This window comes from Bidens hawaiensis, unplaced genomic scaffold, assembly GCF_021521415.1.
Source record: "Bidens hawaiensis isolate Kalapana, Puna unplaced genomic scaffold, B.hawaiensis_p1.1 tig00003983_1, whole genome shotgun sequence".
In the NCBI taxonomy this organism is placed as follows: Eukaryota; Viridiplantae; Streptophyta; class Magnoliopsida; order Asterales; family Asteraceae; genus Bidens; species Bidens hawaiensis.
The window spans coordinates 1,151,152-1,159,447 of NW_027491231.1; positions in this window are offsets into that span (position 1 = coordinate 1,151,152).

Consider the following 8,296-nt stretch of genomic DNA (forward strand, 5'->3'; position numbering starts at 1 on the left):
CTTGTCGTGTTTGGGTTTGTGAGCGATTTGTTGACCTAGTTTAAGTTAAACTAAATTGTTCCTCTATCCTTGGTTGCGTAGTATTCGGCTCCATTAGGGTAGTGTGTCGGTGAGACCGAGAGGAGAGTCGGCATTAGAGCACTTTAACAATTCGTTACTTGGTTTTGTTCTTAAAATCAACTAAGTGTAGGTTAGGGTTTGTTAGTAAGACCGAGAGGTGATCTAGCTTTCTTGAGTGAACCTTAGTTGTGTCATCCTTAGGAACCGGTGTCATGAGATTCTACAATCCATTAGCCTATTATACCTTCAACAGGATTCTTATCTAGGTAGACGTTTTCTGCATTGATAAATCTTATTCTCAAAGTTTCATCTAGTTTTCTTAAGTTAAGTCTTTTAAGTTAATTAAAGTATATTTAGTTAAGTAGTTAATAAGTAAAAATCATTTAAAATATATTATTCTTAGGTGAGTCTTGTTTAGGGTTAAGTATTACATACGTTTTCACGTGTCCTTGTGTTCGACACTCGGACTTCCTTAGGTCTATACTATTAGTAATCGGTACACTTGCCGGTTGTGTGTGGATTCGTTAGGATTTTCATTTATAAATTTAAAGCTTAGTTATGAATTATTTAAAAAGGGCATTCATTATACACGCATCAAGTTTTTGGCGCCGTTGCCGGGGACACGGTTTGAGGCGTATTGAGAACGACTCGAGTTAGGACCTACCTTGTTTGCTACTTGTTTTTCTTATTTGCTTTGTTTGTTAGTTTAAAATAGTTTAGCTAATTTTAGTTTACTTTGTTTATTTTAATAGTTGTATGCGACGTTCTCGATCTCTAGGACCACCAGAAACCGAAGGATTTTCCGAACCAGAGAGAGAGCTTCGTGAGAGACGTCGTACAAAACCGTCTTCTAGTTCTTCTACGTTCGTCGGTAATACATCCTCTTCTCCTACGTTTTCTGAACCCGTCATTAGGGATAGGATTATGGGCGACGCGAATCCACCACCGAGGAGGACAGTTGCAGACCGGGCCCGTCCGGTCGACGTTGGCGCGAGATCCAGCATTGCTCCACCAGCTATCGGAGTGCTCACGACTTGGCAGATTCCATCTAATATTCTGAACATGATTTCTCATTCTGCTCAATTTCACGGGTTGCTCCACGAGAACCCGCATTCTCATCTTACTCGTATTACACGAATTTGCGACACGTTTCATCTTGCCGGCGTATCCGAAGACGCCATCAAACTCCGTATTTTTCCGTTTTCACTCGTTGATCAGGCGAGTCTGTGGCTTGAGTCCCTCCCAGAGAGATCCATTGCTACTTGGGCTGCCATGCAGACCCAATTTCTTGATAAATATGATCCTCCGGCTTAGGCCGCTCGTTTGCACAACCAAATTCATTATTTCTAGATGGAGGACACCGAGAGCTTCTACGAGGCATGGGAGAGATTCAAAAATCTACTTGCTTTATGTCCGAATCACGGCCTACAAGACTCGGCAGTTGTTGAGAGTTCTATAACGCAGTGACGTACGCGACTCAGAATATGCTCGATACAGCTGCAGGAGGTAACTTATTGACAATGAAGGATATGGATGAGTACATTGATTTGTTTAACGGGTTAGCAATGAGTGGATACCATCGGCCACCAGCTAAGAGTACTAAGATCGTCGACTCCCTATCACGTGGCATGCATTCGGTCGACACGAGCACCGCACTTGCAGCACAGGTTGAGGCGTTGGCAAAGATCGTCAAGGACATGCAGGTGAAAAGTAAGTTATGCGATATCTGTAGAGGGGGGAATGATACCGTTCAGTGCCCCGTAGGTTTCCAGGAGGAGGCAGTCGACTTTGTTATTAATCCAAACCGAAATCAAAACTCTTTCAATTCGTATAATTTGGGGTGGAGAGGTAACCAAAATTCCAACTGGAGGAATGGAAATCAATCCGGCTTCCAGCAGCGTCAGAGCCTATTCTAGGATTCCGGTGAGGGAACGAGTAGTGGGGAGAAGAAGCCCGCGTTAGAGAAGATGATGGCACAACAGACATAGATGTTGTCGCAGCTTATGACTCGAGAGGACTCCCGTCACAAAGAGACTCAAGAGAAATTTCGTGAGCACGAGTCATTCATGAGAAATCAAGGAGCATCAATTCAAAATCTTGAGCGGTAGATGGGAGAGATAGCAAGTTGTCTGAATGAGAGATCACCAGGTACACTTCCAAGTAACAATGAACAAAACCCGAAGGCATTCGCGAAGGCAGTGACGACGAGGAGCGGTGCAGGGGCACGTAGCGAGCCCGTGATTCAGGAGGCGACGAGAGGAGTCATTGACAAACCTGCGGTAGATGTAGAGGAGCAGGTAGACGAGGAGATTCAGTTGGAGTCTCCACCGGCCAAGGGGCATCAGAGGCGTAGCCCAGGAAGTACAGCACGGGCCGAGAACCAGCCATTACCCAGCACACCAGCGAGAGTCTACAAACCTAGACTTCCATATCCCGGGAGAGTCCATAGGGAAAAAGACGAGGATCAGAACTCCAAATTTCTTGACCTTTTGAAGCAGCTTCATCTTAACATTCCATTCCTTGAGGCACTCACGCAAATGCCCAAATATGCAAAGTTCCTTAAGGATATTCTTTCGAATAAAGAGAAGTTAGCTGAAGTCTCTTCCATTCCTTTGAGTGTTGGTTGCTCTGTAGTCTTACAGAGAAAGTTACCAGATGAGATGTCTGATCCTGGGAGTTTCATGATTCCCTGCATCTTGAGTGATAATACGGTTGTTCATGCGCTGGCAGATCTTGGTGCCAGTATTAATCTCATGCCATATTCTGTATATCGCAAGTTGGGCCAAGGCGAACAAAGTCCTACCCGGATGAGTATCCAGCTTGCTGATCGTTCTATGAAATACCCCCTAGGAGTGGTCGAGAAAATGCTTGTTCGTGTCGACAAGTTCATCTTCCCGATGGACTTTATCATGTTGGACATGAACGAAGATGATAGCATCCCACTTATCTTGGGCTGACCATTCCTTGCCACTACACAGGCGTTGATCGACGTCTGCTAGAGAACGTCACCTTTGACGTTCGACAGTCACTGAAACACCCCAAGTCTGCTGATAACTCCTTATACTTCATTGATACCATCATGGAGCATGTCGGGGAGTTTCTCAGCAAAATCTGTGGAGGATCTGCCTCCAACACCCAGATATTCGATAAGGAGATTTCAGAGGTTGAGATGGTTGCCATGACCAATCAGTCCTTAGATGACGACCCCGAGTCGCATATCCCTGAATCTGGCGTGTCTGCTGAGATCGTATGAGACGATCCTATGGACCGACCTTCGGTCGAGAGTCCTCCTTCTTCCTTAGAGCTTAAGGATTTGCCTGCCCACCTTGAGTATGCGTTTTTAGATGAAGAGATGAAGCTGTCGATTATCATTGCATCTGCTTTGACGGAGGTCGAGAAGGAGAAGTTGTTGAGGGTGCTACGCGAGCACAAAGAGGCTATTGCATGGAAGATTATCGACATTAAGGGTATCAATCCTTCGTTTTTCACTCATAAAATCCTCATGGAGGAAAATTTCAAAACTGTCATTCAGCCGCAACGGCGGCTTAATCCGAAAATGCAAGAGGTCGTGAAGAAGGAGATCATTAAACTCCTTGATGCGGGGATCATTTTCCCCATTTCTGATAGTGCTTGGGTGAGTCCAGTCCAGGTGGTTCCTAAGAAGGGTGGCATGACTGTCGTCACCAATGAGAGGAATGAGCTTATTCCCACTCGGACTGTGATGGGATGGCGAGTCTGTATCGACTATCGTAGACTAAATGATGTCACAAGAAAAGACCACTTTCCTTTACCCTTCATTGATCAAATGTTAGAGCGTTTAGCAGGTCAGCAGTACTACTGCTTCTTAGATGGTTTCTCTGGGTACTACCTGGTTTCGATAGCTCCCAACGACCAGGAGTAAACCATTTTGACTTGCCCTTACGCAATGTTTGCCTATAAACGTATGTCGTTCGGACTTTGTAACGCTCCGGCCACATTCCAAAGGTGTATGGTGGCCATTTTCCATGATATGATCGAGGACTCCATGGAGGTGTTCATGGACGATTTTTCCATATTTGAGAGTTCCTTCGATCATTGTTTGTCTAATCTTGAGAGGATGATTTCCCGATGAGTTTACACCAACCTAGTCATTAACTTGGAGAAGTGTCATTTTATGGTTCGCGTGGGCATTGTTCTGGGGCTTCGGCTTTCAAGTGCGGGGATAGAGGTTGACCGCGCAAAGGTCGAGACGATTTCTAATCTTCCACCGCCCACTTCTGTGAGATCCATTCGTAGCTTTCTTGGTCATGCCGGGTTCTACCGCTGGTTCATCAAAGATTTTTCAAAAATCGCGAGACCCATGACCAAACTTCTGGAGAAGGATGCTCCATTTGTTTTTTTTATCAGTGTATCGAGGCGTTTGATCTTTTAAAAGACAAACTTATTAACGCCCTGATCATGGTTGCTCCCGACTGGTCGTTACCATTCGAGTTGATGTGTGAAGCGAGCGACTTCGCAGTCGGAGCGGATCTTAGACAGCGGAAGGATAAACACTTCCATCCGATCTACTACGCTAGCCGGATCTTAAATGGCGCACAGAAAAGCTATAGTACCACCGAGAAAGAGCTTTTAGCTGTGGTGTTTGCTTTCGATAAATTTAGGTCCTATCTGGTTTTGTTCAAAACGATTGTTTACACGGATCATGCTACTATTCGATATCTTTTCAGCAAGCAGGATGCTAAGCCTCGTCTTATCCATTGGATCCTGTTGCTTCAAGAGTTTGATATAGAGATCCGTGATAAAAGGGGGCCGAGAATGTGGCCGCCGATCATATTTCACGTATAGAGGGAGTTGAGTCAGGAGATTCGGGGGTCAGGATCGACGATCGTTTTCCGATGGAGAGTCTCATGTCTGTTACGGCACAATAGGAAGGTTTTCCATGGTTCGCTGATTTTGCAAACTATCTCGCTGACGGGTACCTCCCGAAGATGCCTTACCTGCAAAAGAAGAAATTCTTTGCTGACATTAAATTTTACCTTTGGGACGACCCGTATCTTTTCCGCATCGGTGCTGATCAGCTTATTAGGAGGTGTGTAGATGTTAAGGAAGGATGGCATATTTTGAGCCATTGTCATGTGGGACCGAGAGGAGGTCATCACGGTGTGAGTTCGACGGCGAAGAAAGTCTTTGATTCTAGTTTTTTACTGGCCGTCTATCTTAAAGGATGCCCATTTGTTTGTTAAGAGTTGTGATCGTTGTCAGCGTGTCGGAAATATTTCGTCGTGAAACGAAATGCCCCAAAATTCTATTCAAGTTTGTGATGTTTTCGATCTGTGGGGCATTGATTTCATGGGACCGTTTCCATCTTCGCGTGGGAACATGTTCATACTCATGCCTGTAGATTACGTGTCTAAGTGGGTTGAGGCCAAAGCTCTACCCACGAATGATGCCTGAGTGGTAGTCCATTTTCTAAAAAGTCTATTTGCTCGTTTTGGAGTCCCGAAAGCCTTGATCAGTGATCGAGGTACTCACTTCTGCAACTCGTAGATGAATAAGGCGTTGCAGCACTATGGGGTCACCCATCGGCTTGCGACCGCCTACCACCCACAGATTAGTGGGCAAGTGGAAGTGAGTAATCGGGGAATAAAACGTATTCTCGAGAAAACGGTAGGTTCAAATCGTCGGGGTTGGTCCGACAAATTAGATGACGCTTTGTGGGCCTTCCGTATAGCCTACAAGACTCCGACTGGTTCCACACCATTTCGGATGATTTATTGGAAGGCCTGTCATCTTCCTGTTGAGTTGGAACACCGCGCTTCATGGACCCTTCAAAGGGTTAATCTTGATTTATCTGCCGCAGAGGGTAATCGTTTCCATCAGTTACACGAGTTAGAGGAGCTCCGGGATCATGCATATGCTCAGTCATTTAAGTATAAGGAGCGGACGAAGGAACTGCATGATAGAAAATTGAAGGGTAATAAGTAGTTCAAGTGTAGGGATAAGGTCTTATTGTATAACTCCCACTTGAGTTTATTCCCGGGAAAGTTGAAATCCCGATGGTCGGGACCGTTCACAGTCACTGAGGTTTTCCCGTATGGCACGATTGAGATACATGATCAAAGCAGGAAGTTTAAGGTGAACGGTCATAAATTGAAGCACTACATAGGCGAGCCATTTCAGATCAGACAGTTGAGGTGTTCTACCTTGACTCATTCACCGAGGCGTAGACGTGTTGGATGCATCACTCGGGAGACAGCCCGAGTTGTAGAGTTTGTATTATGATTCTCTTTATTATCTGTTTTTATTTGTTTTATTTTTTTTATATATAAAAACATAAAAATACAAAGCTATACGGTCACCCGAGGTTGCGGCCGCGAATGAAATGTTATACGGTCGTTCGATTGATACACTGCTGATGATGAATCTGCATATGAACAAGGGGAGTAACCCGTTCTCTATTTTACTTTTTGCTTTAAGTTTTATTTTTATTTACTATTATTTCATTTCCTTGTTCTCATCGAGGACGATTTCGTTCTAAGTGTGGGGATGGGTCATACTCAAGCCTCAAATTTTGGTATGAAAAAGTAGAAATATCATGAATTTTAAAAATTTGAATACGTTATCATATGATGTTTGGGTAGGTTTAACGTTAGAGTATGCCGTGTAGCCTGTGATATAAATCTTAAACTGCTAGTTTAGTGTTTTACACCTCATTGGCGTATGGTTTTATAACCTTAAATCTTGTATTGATGGGATGCTTCGGGTCCGGAGACCATGGATCTGTATGCAATCTATTCATCTGGGTATTCACAATTCCTATGTGGGGTTGTGGATATTTAAAATAAATCCAAAAAGAGCAAACCCTTATTAGTCTTTAAACATGATCACAAAAGTACAAAAGTACAAATACACTACAGACTTGATCATCCACGTTGTTAGCCATGTGGGGTCCCCTTGCTCGCGTCTCATTACCATTAAGAAACAGACCACAAGGGACACGCTACATGTAAGCCCTACAGATGAAATTTTGCATACTCACCTATGGTGATGTTTCGGTGTATTACTTGATAACGGGGGTATGTCATGTTGTGGGGAACACTAGCTATTATTTAATTGAACCTTTCGTATCTAATGGCTGCTTGGTAGACTTTGATGCTTAAGCGTAGGTGGATAAACAATACCCTTGATCGTCTTAACTATTCATGAAAAAAATAGAGCAACAAAAGTTTTAATTCTGCTAATTTTGAGGTTTAAGTCAATTTGGGGTGGTCTGATCCGGTAAAAGCTGAAAATAAGCGGGTCTTAATTGTGTAAACCACTGAGTAATATTATTGTCGGATCTTATTTGTCCCAGTACTGATTAAGGCATGGGTTTAAGTGGATAACAATATCGGTGATCACGGTTTTTGCGTTCTTCTAAGCTTTAAAAATTAACCTATATGTTTTTAAGAATGTATTTTCCGATTCTTATCCAACTACAATAGACTTTTTAAGGGACGAAAAAGACTTAAGTGTGGGGATGTTTGATGTGTTGTAAAACACACTTACTTTCTATATCGTTTTATCATGATTTAATTGTTTTTTAGGTTAATTATTAAGAGTTATAGCTTGTTTTTACTTGGTTTTACAAAGATGGATTGATTACTTGTAGGTTATGAGTTTTGTGACGAAAAAGTGTCAAGTTTGAAGACTCCAGGAGCTTATTTGATCAACTTTGAATACTACAAGTCAAGGCCCGACCCAAGCCCACAAGTTAGAAGCCTATCTTGCATAATATATTAAGTAAAATAAAAAAAAGAACCCTAACTCCCTGCCCTAAGTCCGATCAGAAATCAGCAGCTATATAAGAAAGAAAGAAATTTGTGGTGGCTAGGTGGTGGCTAGGTGACGCCTGGAAGTGGAAGAAGAAGACCAAACAGTTGTATACATCAGCTAGGGACCTTATTTATCAAGAAACTCAGCCATATACTTAAGTAATCACTCATAAACTTTGTGTTTTTGTTCAAGATACATAACTAGTTGAACTTGATCTTTTAGTTGAATAGTTTTGCAATTGATTTGAAGTTTGACTTGTGCTTGATTGTTCTTGATCATTGAATGAGTTTAATTATGTTTTGGTTGAGTTATTTGATGTTTACTTTGATGTATAGCTGCTGTCCAAAAATCATGTTAGGCTAAAGTAGTTAGTTCTACCTAGGTTAGATGATTATTGTTAGGTTTTAGTAAGTAAATTGGATTGTTAATGATCATGACTTGA